A 17,006-nucleotide genomic window follows, 5' to 3' on the forward strand; every position below is an offset into this window, starting at 1 on the left:
GAAGCAGAGAAGCAGGCAGGTCACATGGCCCAGAGAATTCTGCTATTGAGTCACGTAAGGGCACACACGGGGTACTCAGTTCCCGGTTCCCGGGCTCACCTGCGACCCAGGTAGGACATCCCACCAGGCTGCTCATCCATCCAGCTCAGGAGAAGTTTGGGCCCTTCCTTCTGCCAATGTTGACGGGATCCTGGAACCCTTCCAGAACATGCCTTCTTGTTCTCCATCTGGGCGTCTCTCCCCGGCCATCCACTCTGATGTCAGACCCCCCCGCTTGCAGAGCACTCTGGTGCCGTACCCTCCAAATCCCTCCGAGCCTTGGTCTGCTCTCTGCTTTGCTGAGTGTGGAGGGCATCCCACCCCGGTCTGACTACAGACAGCCCCTGTCTTTCCCCGCTCAGCTATCTGTCACACAGCTCTGGGAGCCACCCTTCCATTGTCCCTTGCCCACCAGTAGACTCTTGTCACACATCTACCAAGGTATATTGAGAGCGGCTCTACCCTCAAAAGGTCCATTTTCTTCCTAAGTAAAGGAAGTAACCTCATTTATTTATTCAACAAATATTGGTTGATACTATTATGGATTGGATTGTGTCCCCCAAAAAGATATTGAAGTCCCAACCCCCAGTACTTGTGACTGTGACCTTATTTGGAAATCAGTCTTAGCAGATGATCAAGCTAGAATGAGGTCATTAGGGTGAACCCTAATCCAGTATGACGAGTGTCCTTAGAAAAAGGAGAAATTTGAGGACACCTGGGTGGCTTAGTCGGTTGAGTGTCTGACTTTTGATCTTGGCTCAGGTCATGACCTCACAGTTAGTGAGTTTGAGCCTCACGCCCGGCTCTACGCTGGCAACCCAAAGCCTGCTTGGGGTTCTCTCTCTCCCCCTTCTCTCTGCCTCTCCCCTACTCATACTGCCTCTGTCTCTCTCAAAATAAATAAACTTAAAAAAAAAAAACAAGAAAAATCTGGACACACACGTACAGAAGAAAAGCAATGTGAAGAGACGGAACGCCTGAGGCCACCAGACGCTGGGGGAGAAGCCGGGAGCACATTCTCTCTCACAGACTCAGCAGGAACCCACCCTGCTCATACCTTGATTTCAGACTTCTGCCTCAGAAACGGTAAGACAATATATTTCTGTTGTGCAAGCCACCCAGTTTGTGGTCCTTTGCTGTACTGGCCCCAGGAAACTCACACAAGTATGGGACAATAAACCAAGTACCTTCATTCTGGAGATCACATTCTGGAAGGAGGTGACAGATGGCAAACAAATAAATGAGCAAAGTACAGACAATGTTGGGGGACGGTAAGTGCGATGGAGAAAAATAAAGCTGAGAAGGGGTTAGGGAGTGTAGGGGCATGGAGAGAGCTGTAGTTTAAAACTGAATGGTCACTGGGGCTCTGGAGTGGCTCACTTGGTTAAGGGTCGGACTTCAGGTTTGTGATTTTGAGCCCCGCATCAGGCTCTCTGCTGTCCCTGCAGAGCCCGCCTCGGATCCTCTGTTTCCCTCTCTCTCTCTTTCTCTGCCCTTTCCCCGCTCCCTCTCTCCTTGCACGTGTGTGTGTGTGTGTGTGTGTGTGTGTGTGTGTGTGTGTGTATGTGTGTGTGTATGTGTCTCGAAAATAAATAAACATTTAAAAAATAAAAATAAAACTGAATGGTCCGGGTAGGCCACCTCAAAGAGCAAACAGTGGCACAAAGACCTGAAAGACATGAAGGGGGGCCTCAAAGACACATTCACAGACATTGTGGTTCAAATAGAGGAAAGGACACAAATACTGAGCGCCTTTTGTATGCCACGGTCCCCAGCAGGGGGCCAGGCAGGATTGGGGCAATGGCTGGGAAATCTGTTGTGCAGGAAGTTCATCATCCTTTGCCTCACAGCCTAAGATCCTCAAATATGGCTCCCAAGGAAATTATGCACACAGCCAACAAGATGGCCTGGCAGAATTGAAAGCTTCTTCACTAAGAGTAATTTTTTAATAGACCTGTGACTATCTTGTGAATAGCATGGGACATGTTTATTTTGGGGCACACGTGGGGGAAGTGCTGACTCCTTCCACTTGTCCATTGAAGCAGATGATGACTTTTAGAACCTTGTTTTGTCGTTCGTTCGGGTTTCAATCGGTGTCAGGTCTTCAGAAATGGAAAAGACCCTCTCGACCTTCCAAGAGACCCTATTTCACCAGGTACCGGGCAAGGTCCCGGCAATCCAAGAAGAGTAAGACACGACCCCTGCCCTGGAGGGACAGGAGCTAGCCAGGAGAGAGTAGTATGCAAACAAACTATTTCAAAATAATATAAATGCTCTCGTTGGGATATGAGATTTTGAGGGCTTTTAAACATTCAAATTCTTTCTTCTTTGTTACCAGGGAATTTTGAGGCAAAATTTTACATAGACTAGTTGTCTATGTAAAATTAGTTACTTTAGTGGTTTGGTGAGGTGTGGATTTAAAGCACCAACCAGGGGCGCCTGGGTGGCTCAGTCGGTTAAGTGTCCGACTTCGGCTCAGGTCACGATCTCGCGGTCCGTGAGTTCAAGCCCCGCGTCGGGCTCTGCGCTGACTGCTCAGAGCCTGGAGCCTGTTTCAGATTCTGTGTCTCCCTCTCTCTCTGACCCTCCCCCGTTCATGCTCTGTCTCTCTCTGTCTCAAAAATAAATAAACGTTAAAAAAAATTTTTTTTAATAAATAAATAAAAATAAAGCATCAACCAGTCCCTCCTGGATTCACACCTCTCTAAGAGGGTCTTCTCTGACCACGGCCTTTGGAGGTCGTCATCCTAAAAATAAGTAGGAATCTTTAGACAAAGGGGGATCCCAAGTCTATTTTCCTACCTCCTTCTCTATCATTTTCCAGCTCCTTCTCATGCTCTTTCATGGCAGCAGGTCTCCCCAGTCTTGTCCAGCCTCCCCTTGACCTTCCTGCATCTGCTTTCTCTCCAAGGCTTGGTTGCTCCTTCTGCTGACAAAATCCTCAAGCCACTTGCCTCTGCTTTCTTCCTACCCTCTCTACCCTGATTTATGCTTCTTGCTCCTTCTGTCTCCAGACCCTTGCGGAAACTCTGCACCAAGCTGGGCTTCTGTTCGCGGCTACCTCTTCTTGCCCTGGGGCTGCATATGGCATCACAGACCACCTCCTCCTCTTGAAAGGTTCTCCTCCTTTGGCTTTCCAGATGACTGCCTGCGCTAGCCCTCCCATCTCAGACCATTCTCCCTGTCTTCTTTCTGGCCATTCTACCTCTTCTTTCTCCCTAGATATGGGCGTTCTCCAACGTGCAGGTCCTCCTTCATCTACAACTCTCTGTGTGTTGATCGTCTAAGTCATTCCCCCAGTTTCTTATCCATTGCTCCAAAACCCATAGCTCCTTCCCCTTACTGAACCAGACAAACCAACTATCTACCTACATTTCTGTTATTTCCTATCACTAATACCTCCAATTCAACACCTCTCCACCCGAACACAATTTTCTTACTCTCCAAACTGTCCCCACTTCATGATTCATGATGGCGTCGTCCTCCTCCTCCCCACCTTGACCTGAAACTTCATAGAAACCTTGGACCCTTCACTTCACCCAAGTTTCCCTTGTTCTGCTAGCTGTTTCTTTGTTCCAAATTTCTCTTTCAAAGAATAAATGCCTATTTATTCTCATTGCCACTATGCTCTCTCACCAGGCCTTTGTAAACAGTCATCACACGCACCTTCTCCCACCTGCATTGGGGTCTTCACTCACAGAGAACCCTCTTCCTTCTACCACCCTTCACTTGTCAGGCCCGACATCACCTCCTCCGGGAAACCTATCGGGCCCTCTCTGACTCTGTAAACTCCATGCCCTGTTATATGAGCTCTTAGCCCCATGTTTCCCTTTAGGTCTTACTATAGTTGAAATTTTACATGTTTTTGTGCTATGACTTGATTCATGTCTGCCTCCTCCACTAGGCTGTCAGCTCTAGGAGGCTGGAATCATACCTGTTTCGGCTCATCACTCTATCGCTAGCCTCTAGCGGAGTACCTAAGACATAACAGATATTCGACAAATACTTATTTTGAATGAATGGCTTTTCCCATGTCACTCTCCGCAGCAGACTGTTCTTTGCAAAAAATGGCCCCAACAAGCAGTCCGGTAGGCTGTTTCCATCGACAGGTAGACTCAACTTCCCCTCCCCTTGTACTTGGGCAAGACTTTGTGACTACCTTGATCAACAGAATCCAGGGAGAGATACTGCATGACTTTTGAAGCTATGGTAGAAAAGGCATTATAAGCTCCTGGTTCTCCTAGGACACTAGTCCTTGGAACCCAGCCTCCATGTTACAAGGAAGCCCAGCCTACATAGAGAGACTTTGACTATGTGTTCTGGCAGACGGACCCAGCTAAGCTGACAGCCAGCATCAATTTCAGACACATGAGTAAACAAGACTTCAGATGATTCAAGACCCGGCAATCAAGTCATCACCAACTTTCAGTCTTCCAGCTGAGGCCCCCGGGAATTAAGGAGCAGAGACCAACTGTTCCTATTGTCCAAATCCCTGACACATTGACTCTGTGAGCATAACAAATGGTTGCTTTATCCACTGTGTTTGGGGATACTTTATTACACTGCGATACGTAACCCGACCACTCCCTTATCCAATGTCCGTGATGCCTCCTGCTGCCTCTAGGACAGTGTGATGTCCTTGGCTTGGCCTTCCGGGCCCCCAACAATCTGGTTCCAATGTCTTTGCCTCCACAGATCACCCTCTAGAGGAAACGTCTGCTCCTGCCACATTGATTTACTCACTGTTTCACCGACATCTTCTATCCTTTCTTCAGAACCTTTGACTCCACTGTTACCCATAACTGAAATGGCCTCTCCACGCATCCTGCAAGGCTCGGCTGTGTGTACCTCCTCCCTGAAGCCTCCAGCAATGCTCTCACTGTCCTTGGAATTGAGAAGCTGTATTATCTAGCACTATCATTTTCTAAATAGACTGTCAAGATCCCTGGCCTTAATGATTTTATTTTTTATGATTTGCGCGTTTACTTTCATGGAAACTTTATAAAGCAATCGAAACTTAAATCCACTTAGGCATATACTTAACCAACAGCCTTTCCTGAAAACTATAAGATTTAAAACCTAATAAAGTAGATACTATCATTATCCCCATTTTGCAAATGAGGGAACAGAGATTTAGAAAGATTGAGGAAATGGCCTATAGTTAAGCACTTCATATTTGGTGGAACCAAGATTCAAACCTGGATCCTCTCGGCCAGATCTGAATCACTGCTTCACCTGGTAATTAAGTATATAATGTCTTAAATTATGTTTTTACCTTTTGTGCTTTCCTTCTATAAATCAATTCTTTATTGCAAAAAGTAATGCATGCACACGATAATAAAAAATATCAAATCACACAAAAAGTTATACGATATAAGTAAGAGCAGACCCCTCCCCATGTCTGGGCTCCAGTCCCAAAGTGAAATAACTACTGTTCGTGGTTCTTTTGCGTATTTGCAGAAATATTATGTGCGCACACAAGCCTGCCTTTGTTATACAAAGGGAGCATACTATTTAGAACACTTTTTTTCTTTACAGCTCTTCTTCATAAGCATTCCAAGCCAACATATATTGAGTTCTTCATTCTTTTTCCTGGCTTCATAACATTCCATGGCAAGACCGAATCACGGCTCGTTCAACAAGTTCTCTGTTGATGATCCTGGAGTAGCCAGAAGCTATGGAGAAGGGGGTGTGTTGGATGGAAAACTACAGTGAAATGAGAAGAGACAGGGGAGACACGTAGAACAGAAGGAGGAAATGCCTGGTTCCCAGATATACACAGACAGAAAGAAAGCCTGGCTGGGGGACAGAGGTGAAAACAGAGTAGGCACTGAATACACTGTGTACAATTGGGTCCAAGAAGAAGCTGGGGGCGGGAAGAGTCACCGCTGCAGGTTCGGCGGGGTGAGAACTCACTCGCCTTCTTTCCTGATGATTTCATCATCACTCCTGTACCCTCTCTTTTCTGCCAACCCCATCATTAAAAAAAAAAAAAAAAGCCCCACCCGAAAGAAAACAAACATGTTACTATTTATTCATGCAGGAAGGCCCATTGGACACAATAGGCAGCAGCATAGCCCTAATTAAATGAAATGGGGCAGGTGTAATTCAAACCACCTCAAGAAAATATAATCTGCCACCAAAAAAAAAAAAAAATTCCCACCGTTCAGAGCATAGGGAAATCAGACCAGCCTCCCTCCCCGGTTCCCAAGCAGAATGGCTGGACTCAAGACAGCAAACAAGAGAAGGTGGATTTCTCGCCAACGTTCCCCTCCCTCCCCTCTTAGCTGCGTGCACCCCCCCCCCACCCCCACCCCTCCCCTCTAAGCTTGTTAACTGACACATCAGAGCTGCTCCCTTTGTGGGCTGGATTGTTCAGCTAATTTGCCCATGGAAAATGGTTCGGTTCAGATTCCAGGCTGGGGGAACCAGACACCCACGCTTGGGGATTGTATCTCTTTCGCTGCTTCCAGACGCACCGACCTCATCCCTCCTCTGCTCCACACAACCTCTCTCTCATCCTGGGGAGTGAAGGGGGCGGGGAATCCCAGGGATGCTCCATGTTGGACCCTCCACTTACATCAGATCCCAAGCTAAGAGCTGGGGAGCGGTGCCAGATAACTTTTCTACTGGCCTGCTCTTAACTTAGACGTAAACTCTTTGAGAGTCAGAAGTGAGCCTGTCCTAGATGCTCCCCCGGGGTACCCACGATGAACACTGGAGGTGACAAAAACTCTCCAGATCCCTCACCAACGGTAGACAGGTTCTGGAATCGGACCTGCTCTGGTTCAAACCCCAGTGGTACAACTCTTTCCCCAAGTTTGGGTAAATTGTTTAATCTCTGCCTTCACCTCCTAATCCGTAAAATGGAAGAAAAACTGTCCTTCTCCTACCCCCACAGGATTATTAAAAACTTAAACGGGAAACCCATGTAAAGTCCTTGGCACATCCTAGGGGCTCCATATGTACGAATTTGTTCCCTTCCCCCAGGGAAAGAATCTTTACATCCCCATTTGGCCTCACTCCTGTCTTCCTTTCCAAGGTCCAGTGTGCAAGTGGGTGACCTCATGCGGAAGGCGATCGATGGCTACCACGTAGGCTCCCCACCTGTTCGTGACTGTCCCCAGCACCCCCGTGCCAGCTTTCGGAAACACACCACGGAGGACTCATTTTTCTCAGCTGGAGGCCTTTTGGGATTTGTGAGCTGTGATGGCTGGAAGTCCTAATGTCTGCCATTTAGAGAAGGAGACAATTGTGCCGATGACCTGAAAATGCGGCTCTGCCTTGCTGTGGGGCTCCCAGTGCTCCAGGAACTCACAGCCCATCCCGGGGAGCAAAGCCATGCTCTGATTCTTGCCTCACGCTGCAGGGGAAGAGCCAAGGCCTGACCATTCCGGGGGCCCAGAACGGCCCTTCCCCAGCCCATGCTTCCAGCCCACTCCTGTCCAAGTGAAACCAGTCCCACTGCCTTGACCTTGCCACTGAGCTCTAGTTTTGCAGCCGTGTCACCACTTCTGGCCCCCCCTCTGAGCCCTCTGTGGGCTCCCTGTGTCCCTCTGAAGCCACCCATCAGTCAACACTCGCTCTTGAGCTCCAGCTCCATTCAAATGACTGTCCTCAGAGCTGGACAAGCGACTGGAGCCAGAGTCCAGCCAAGGTGGGCAGAGTGTCCTGGGGGGTGACCTCATGGGCCCTTCCTCCATGGAGTATTTTTAGGTGCCCCTTCTCCCCTCCCACTCAGCTTCCACAGACTTCCAGCGCGGTCCCAAACACCCCCAATCTCTGAAGCTGTTGTGATGTCATTATTCTCAAAAGCTTACGGGTGGGAGCTCGAACAGCCCCTCCGAACACTCACCTCCTGGGCTGGCTCCTTTTCATCGCTATCCTGCTTCTTTTCAGAAAGTAAGGACTGACTCTTGTTCTCAAATATCAAGGAACACCAGCCCTCTCCCCGAAGGCAGACCGTCTCACCCCCACGGCCTCTCTATAAGGCTGTGATGTGGTTTCCTTTGTTGCTAACCTAGTTACAAGTCACAGAACCTATAGTCCTGTGAGGAGGAGGGAGCCAGCTTCTGCTGGAGAATTCCAAGTGAGCAGCATCTAGAAATCTCGGTCTCTATGAAGCAGCAGCATGTGGTGATGAGAACTTGCGTGTGGGTCCCCGAATATCAGGGTCCCTGATGAGTCCCACCTTCCCTTTGCCTGCCTTTTTAGAGATGCCGTGTAACTGTTCTGATTCCTCTGCTGTACTTGTCTGAGAGTATTCTCTCCTCTTTCTTTTCCTTTCTTTTTTTTTTTTTTTCCACCCCCGAAGAACTTGGCCAATAATTCGCAAGTGTCCCCACAAGAGTCCAAACATCACTCGGGAGCTTGCAATAGAAGAGCTTCTGAGGCTGCTACAGCCAGGGACCCGTCTTCCACTCCCCTCCATGCCCCGTCTCATCACTTTCGAGCACCCAATCCAAATGCGGCTCCAGGAAACCCAGCTCCAGGCCACGTATTGTCGTGATGCCAACCACACAATGGATGCTGAATAATGAGAAAAGCTTTGCAACAGGGGAGAGGAGACTCAAGAGGTTAGACGTCCTGACTCATTTCCACCCCACCCAACTCCAGTGAGGCAAGGGGGAGGGGAGAGCGCTTCTCCACAGATGCCACATGGAAAGCAGAGTGAGGCAAGCAGCGGGCTGTCAATACAATGCTTGTCGATTGCCCCCGATGACAAATGCTACAAAAGTCCAAGATGGGCGGGGGTGGGAGGAGACAGCGCTTTGCCTGGGCTCTGCGCAATCAGGTAGGATTTGAATTCATGACAAACTCAGGGCAGCTCTAGCTGACTTCAGGGCTCTGCGCAGAGCACAACTCCGTAGTCTCAGACGACAGCCTTGTGTGTGTCGTCCGTGATGTTCTCCTTGCCCAGAATAGCCTCTGCACACAGCCACTGGCACTGTCTCCAAATCAATGGCACCCCTAGGTGAGCAGTCCCCAGATTCAAAGGGCTGTCTGCCCCCTCTGAGTGCCCTCTCCTGGAACTGTGCTCAGAGCTCTTAGAGGACACTTAATCTCCTCCCCACTGCAGGGCACTCAGGCACCAGCCCCTGTTGGCAGCCTCCTGCGGCGTTTGCAAAGTCGAAGGTGCCCTGCCAGGGAGCTGGGGCAGGCGACTTCAAGATGATGGCGTCCAGGGGAGAAGGTGCAGAGGACTGATGTGTGCCGAATAGATGAGGCATTCTTCAAGGGTCCCAAAATCTATCTGTGAGAACTTAGAGGGAGGACTGGATAGAGTTCTCAAAACACATCAGCAGAGCAGAGAAGTCACGTCTGGGGACTTGCGGTGACCTGATTTTTCCCCAGTCAGGTGTGACCGTGGAAGGCGAGATTCCAGATACATGCTGGAGGTCCTTACAGGAGCGAGCGCCACTCCACAGCCCCAGCGTGACTGGCCACAGAGCCTGTCTGAATCTCCTCACCCGTGAGCAGGGCGAAAACCAGAGCTCAGCCCCAAAGAAGGAGCTTCTCTTCTGAGGATGTAGGAAACACTGAAATCAAGAAAGCACAAGGTCAAGGCCCCTATACCGTCGAGGCTGGTTGGGTGAACTTCGGAGCCAGACGGCCTCTTGCAAACCGCAGCTCTACTGCTAACTTCCCCTGCTCTAACTCCTCTGATCCCCAACCCACCCTCGCCTCTAGCTGGAGAGATCGTCTAAATTAACGTGTGTAGCAGATGAAGAGGCAAATGACCCAGAACCATCCCCACCCCCCCCCAAAAAAAGCAAGGTATTTATACTTGTGATTTCCCTGGAGGTCAGCAGGAACCAAGAGACACGTGAGAACCAGAGCAGAAGTCAACCGTTGTGACATCGCCTTCATGGCACTCACTAGATGGTGTCAAATGAGCAGATGCCAACCACTGGAACTGTAAGAACTTTAAGAAGTTGACCAGAGTGTTCTCAAAGCCCTTAACTTTCCTCCTGAAAGCCTTGAGGAAGGTTGGGGAGGGGCGCATAGATTGGAAAGACCACAGATGTGTCTGCTGAGCACAAGCAGTGTGTCAGGCAGGATACGGGATTGGGGCAGAACCACAGAGGAGTAAAACACCAGGGTCACCAGCTTCCAGGAGTCTACGGTCTTGTCGAAGGGACGAGAAGCGGGCAAGTGCTAACACCACACTTGAATGGGTGGTGGAACAGAGGTACATGCGAAGAGGAGGAAGTGACTGGATCTCTTGAAAGGAGAGCCCAGGGACATGACATTTTGTTCAGCTCAGCTTGGCTCCTGCATAGCACCCACTTCCCGGACACAGGCACTGCAAAGCCATTTCTGGACTGAGCTGGGGAACCCCGACCCTGAGCCTCGCCCTCAGCTCTCCTCCTCACACGTTCTCCACGGATTCTGTCCACGACATCTCCAGCCCCTCGTGTGCCCTGCCCTCTGCCTTCGATGCATGCCCCGGCGCGGCCTCAGGAAGACGGCCATCGAGCTGTCCATCACGCAAGGACTCCTCAGGGCAGTACCCCGGCTGCCCTACCCCAGGCCCTGGTTCTCATCCCCCAACCAGGATGGAATACTCACACGTTCAAGCTGCTCATCCAAGCTGAATAGAAGTTGACGAATCGGAGAAGGGACCTGGCATTCCAGGTAAGAGGAAGGTACGTGGAGAAGACCAGGGCGGCAAGAGTTCTCTAAAGTACCGCTTTCATCAGATGCTTCCAGGAACTTCAGTGTCGCCCTCCCTGTGGAGTCAGGTGCCCTACCTTGGATTCCAGGGCCCTCGGATTGCATCCCCTCTGTCCATTGTCCTCCTGCAGAAGATCCTGCACCCTCGCCTCTAGCTGGAGAGACCATCTCACTGCCCCCACACCTGCAAGGCCACCCCTGTCTCCAGGCCTTGGCTGACAATTCCCGCCCCCCCCCCCCCACCAAGCCAGGAAAGACCTCAAGCCACTTCTCCATGGTCAATCCAGCTCTTTCTCGTGACTCAGCGCAAATCCCACCTCCTCTGCAAAGCTGCACTTGATTATTCCAATGCTCATTTCTTACCAAGATTGCAGGAAGCTCAGCACTGAATTGTTGTTGTTGTTGTTTTAACAGCTTTATCAAAATTTAAATCACAATCCATACAATGCATCCATTTAAAATGTACAATTCATCGCTTCCCAGCCTTTTGGCTAAGATCAAGTGTAAAATGTACAATTCAATGGTTCTTAGTATATGCACAGGGTCACTAATTAGCCAGAATGCAACCACCATCATGATCAATTTTAAAACCTTTTTTTTTTATCACCCCCAAAGAAACCGTTTAGCATTGCCTCCTCTCCTACCCATTCCTTCCCAGCCCTCCAACCTAGGCGATCTCTTTCTGTTCTTCTTTCTATGCTTATAGACTTCACCTGTTCTGGACCTTTCTTATAAATGGAATCATACAACCTGTGGTCTTTTCTGTCTGCTGCTTTCACTCAGCATAGCGTCTGCAAGGTTCTGCCATGTTGTAGCGTGAGTCAGTTCTTCATGCCTTCTTATTGCCAAATACTATTCCATGGTAAGGATAGACCACATTTGGTTTATCCATTCATCCCTTGATGGACATCTGGGTTGTTTCCACTCTTGAACTGTTATCAATAATGCTGCTATCAACATTCATGTAGAAGTCTTTGCATGGACATGTTTCCAGTTCTCCTGGGTACATACTAGGATTGGAATTGCAGGGTTTCCTTTTTTTATAATTCTATATGTAATTGCCTTTACTATATCCTGAAATAAGTACTTTTTTATTTTATCATTTTTTTCCATCATCGTAAGTGTACTCTTCAATCCCCTCTCCTATTTCTCCCATCCCCTCTCCCCTTCCCCTCTGGTAACCACCATCAGTTAAGAGTCTGATTCTTGGTTTCTTTCCTCTCTCTCTCTCCCTCTCTCTCTCTCTCTCTCTCTTTCTTTTCTTTGCTCATTTGTTTTGCTTCTTAAATTCCACGTATGAGTGAGATCATATGGTATTTGTCTCTCTCTGACTGACTTATTTCACTTGGCATTATACTCTCTAGCTCCATCCACATCTTTGCAAATGGCAAGATTTCATTCATTTTTATGGCTGAATAATATCCCATTGTATATATATATATATAGCACATCTTCTTTATTCATTCATCAGTTGATGGACACTTGGGCTCTTTCCATATCTTGGCTATTGTAAATTATGCTGCTATAAAAATAGGGACGCATGTATCCCTTTGAATTTGTGTTTTTGTATTTTTTTGAGCAAATACCCAGTAGTGGAATTACAAGATGATATGGTATTTTTAATTTTTTGAGGAACCTCCATACTATTTTCCACAGTGGCTACACTAGTTGGCATTCCACCAACAGTGCACGAAGATTCCTTTTCTTCCACATCCTTGCCAACACCTGTTGTTTCCTGTGTTGTTGATTTTAGCCATTCTGACAGGTGCGAGGTGATCTCTCATTGTGGTTTTGACTTGCATTTCCCCAATGATGAGTGATGTTGAACATCTTTTCATGTGTCTGTTGGCCATCTAGATGCCTTCGTTGGAGAAATGTCTTTTCATGTCTTCTGCCCATTTTTTAATTGGGTTATTTGTACTGGGGTGTTGAGTTGTATCAGTTCTTTATATATTTTGGATACTAACCCTTTATCCTCTATGTCATTTGCAAATATCTTCTCCCATTCAGCAGGTTGGATTTTAGGTTTATTGACTGTTTCCATTTGCTGTACAGAAACTTTTTTATTTTGATGTAGTCCCAATAGTGTATTTTTGCTTTTATTTCCCTTGCCTCAAAAGATTTCTAGCAAAATGTTATGGCCAACATCAGAGAAATTACTGCCTGTGTTTTCTTCAAGGATTTTTATGGTTTCAGGTCTCACATTTAGCTCTTTAATTCATTTCTGTATGGTGACAGACAACGGTCCAGTTTCATTCTTTTGCGCGTCACTGTCCAATTTTCCCAAAACCATTCGTTAAAGAGACTGCCTTTTTCCCATTGTATATTCATTCCTCCTTTGTCAAAGATTAATTGGCCATACAGTTGTGGGTTTATTTCTGGGTTTTCTACTCTGTTCCATCGATCTATGTGTCTGTTTTTGTGACCACTCCATACTGTCTTGATGACTACAGTTTTGTAATATAACTTGAAGTCTGGAATTGTGATACCTCCTGTTTTGTTTTTCTTTTTCAAGATTGCTTTGGCTATTTGAGCTCCTTTGTGGTTCCATACAAATTTTAGGATTGTTTGTTCTAGTTCTGCCAAAAATGTTGTCAGTATTTTGATAGAGATTTCATTAAATCTGTAGATTGCTTTGGGGTAGTATAGACATTTTAACAATAATTGTTCTTCTAACCCATGAGCATGGAATGTCTGCCTATTTCTTTGCATCATCTTGTATTTCTTTCATCAGTGTTTTATAGTTTTCAGAATATGGGTCCTTCACCTCTTTGGTTAAGTTTATTCCTAGAATTTCTGGGTCTTATGGTAACTCTACATTTAAATTTTTGAGGATCCACCAGACTAATCCCCACATAGGCTGCACCAGTCCACACTCTCGCCAACAGCGTATGAGGGGTCCAATTTCTCCACATCCTCACCAATACTTATTATTACCTGCCATTTTGATCATAACATCCTCATGAGGTTGAAGTGATATCTCATTGCTGGTTTTGATTTGCATTTCCCTGATGGCTAATGATAATGAGAGTATTTTCATGTGCTTATTGGCCATTTATATATCCTCTTTGGAGAAATGTGTGTCCTTTGCCCATTTTTTAATTGGGTTGTCTTTTTTTTAATGTTTATTTATTTTTGGTTTTTTATTTTTTTTAATTAAATATAATTTCTTGTCAAATTGGCTTCCATACAACAGCCAGTGCTCATCCCAACAGGTGCCCTCCTCAATGCCCATCACCCACTTTATTGTTAAGCTGTAAGAATTCTTTATATATTTTTAGATAGAAGACCCTTATCAGTTACATGATTTGTAAACTTTTTCCTCGCATTCTGTGAATTGTCTCTTCACTTTCTTGAAGGTGTCCTTGGGAGCACAAGAGTGTTTAGGGTAGCTTATCTTGTAGTCCCAACCAGGCGTCTGATAAAGGTTCATGAGCTATATTCTGGATGTTGAAAGGCAGAATGGGAACTGAACCTGAAAGAAAGCCAACAAACTAAATGAAATGGTAGCAATATTTTATGTTTGGGCTGTTAGGCAGTATTGATGAAAGAAAAGAAGGCGGGTCTTGGATTAAAATAGATGTGGGTTCAAATGCCAACTACACTACTTTCTACCAATTGTGTGCCCTTGGGCAAGTTCTAAGACTTAGCGTCAAATGAATAAATACTAAAATTGGTGTCATAGGTATGACACCTTATGAAAAGGTAACATAATCGTATCTGCCTTGAGGAGTTTTGATGAGGATACAGGAGATCAAGCATGTGGAGCGTAGGAAGGGATCTGGCACTTAACAGAATAACTGCAGGGTGTTTTTTTTTTACTGAAATTAAATAAACACCCTATGATAAATAGCAACTGTGCATTAACTGGAAGCGATGGTTTTGATTTTCAAGATTTGGGATCTAGAACATTATCCTTAAAGATCCTAACTGCATATATTCCACAACATGGAGTTCACACAATGAAAGAAATCCTGGGATCCTCAGGGGTGAAAGACCTCTCCTTTAACCCAATACCTTCTTTTTTCAGAGTAGAGGAGCGAATGTCTTTCCCAACTCACCAGAGGACTGGTAAGGCACAGATCCTACCCCTCCTCCAGTCCCCTGCTAAGGTAGGAGGTGGATCTGATCACACCTTCAGGGTGTGAGAATATTCTTCCAGATGAGTTATGAATCTGGTCATGTGGGGGTGATTCCCAAGTTGTTGTTTCGGTTTGATTTGGGGGATTTTTTCTTTCATCATTTTATTAGACAAATTGGCTTACATTGAAAATGTGTAGCATATATTTTTATTTTTATTTTTAAAATCTGATTTTGATGTCAAGCAAAACAACCAGGTAGAATATTGTGGGTCTGGGGCACCTGGGTGGCTCTGTTGGTTAGGCGTCCAACTTCAGCTCAGGTCATGATCCAGGGTTTGTGAGTTCGAGCCCTGCGTAGAGCTCTGTGCTGACAGCTCAGAGCCTGGAGCCTGCTTGGATGTTGTGTCTCCCTTTCTCTCTGCACCTGCCCCGCTCACTCTCTCTCTCTTTCTCTCTCTCTCTCTCTCTCTGCCTCTCTCTCTCTCTGTGTTAAATATTTAAACGTTTAACATTTAAATGTTTAAATGTTAAACATTTAAAAAAAATGTTTAAATATTGTGGGTCTGCCCCAGACTCATCTCTTGATAAGATGCAGGGAGCTACAGTCTTGTAGACTTCGTGGGGGTGGGAGTGGGCCAGCAAATTCACGAATTGGAAGCCTATTTACATTTCTCCTTTAATGCTACTTATCTGTTCCTTGAAATGCAGCTTTGCGTTCAGCCAAATGTATTCCACTCTTGAGCTCAGGTGGAGTCTGACACCCCAGGGAGAAATCTATCAAATCCTAAAACTGCATCATTTATTCGTAGGCACTAATGATGGCCCAATAAGGCTGAGCCCTTTGAAAGCAATTAGCTTTCAATGTGATCGCTTAAACAAAAGCACACCTCCCTAGATTTACAAATTGTGCTCTGCCATAAACTGCAGCCTTACTGAGCGCCTGGGGTTATAAATGCCAGTCCAAGGTGAAATCACTGAGAGAAAGAGCGCTTGCAGAGACCAAATACAAATGTAACTCTTTTTAAGGTGACCTGGAGGCCTTCCTGTAGGAGGCGTGGTTTGCCAGGAGCTAATTACAAGTCCCACCCTCTGCCTTATTTGTGAATATAATCATGGAACTAAGAACTCAGAAAGTGTAGGCATTCCTGTGGGAAGAGAACAGTGACTTTTCTGTATTAGACCCGGGAGACCTGAGAAATCTGTTTTCCCCACCTTGGTCATTCTTTCCGTCTGCACATTTTCGAGATCAATGCCTAGAATCTGGCATTTGCCTCCTCTCCTCATATGGCATTTATTTCCTCTTCTCCATTTGGAGCGGTGGGGGCACATTCACGGCTCTCCCCCAAGCTTCTCATCCCCGCTCCTCCAGCCTCTGCGAGTGCCCAGAGTTTCCCTAGATGAGAGCCCAGGACGAAACGTTGCCCCTGGAGCTCAGAGAGCAGAAAGTGAGCAAAATGACCCGCCTACCCCAGGCCCCGTGAGCCCAGAGGATGCCTGCTGTGCGGGTCCTCCCTACCACAGTCCCAGCTCCTTCTCTCCCCCAGAGAAGGGCCCCCAGCCCGCTCCAGCCAGGGGCCTGGGGGAGCTAAAACAAACAGTCCTTTGGAAATTCAGTGAAAGAAAAAGGCTGAGTCAGGCCTTCTGTTTAAATAGTCCCCACCTGTTCTCTCAGCCCGTGCCTCCCCCACTCCCACCCTGGGCTGCCCCCCCACCCCGCCCCTTTCTCTTTTCTTTCCTTTTCCCCTTTGTTGCTCATTTTCAAAAGGACAGAGTTGACAGCTCTGGCCTTGAGCAAAGCCAGCCCCGGAGCCAGCCAGGAGCCGCCTCCTGCGTGGGGCTGAGCCAGCTCTCTCCGGAGTGGCCCTGCCCGCCTGCAGCCTGCACGTGGCCATGCCCGGTCCACGGGGCAGGGGACCCAACCCACCGCACACACACCCCTCCTCCGCCGGCCCCCTCGGTGTGGCGGTGTGGCGGGCAGGCCCCGGCCTCAGGCACCCTCTGCCCGGGGCATTTGTGAAGCCTGGAAGGAGAGGACGAGAGAGGACAGAGGAAGACAGGCAGGTGGCCCCTTATCAGGGATGTGCCCCCTTGTTGGCTGGGACCCTCAGTGGCCCCACACACTTGATGCCCTGCGTAAAAATAACTTCTCGGGATTGGAGGAAATCAATGTGTTGCCCATGTTCCAAACTAAGGAATAGGAAGTTTTCC

This window comes from Lynx rufus, unplaced genomic scaffold (genome assembly GCF_022079265.1).
Source record: "Lynx rufus isolate CCGP_SWC_20201006 ecotype Redwood Valley unplaced genomic scaffold, mLynRuf1.p SCAF_2, whole genome shotgun sequence".
In the NCBI taxonomy this organism is placed as follows: Eukaryota; Metazoa; Chordata; class Mammalia; order Carnivora; family Felidae; genus Lynx; species Lynx rufus.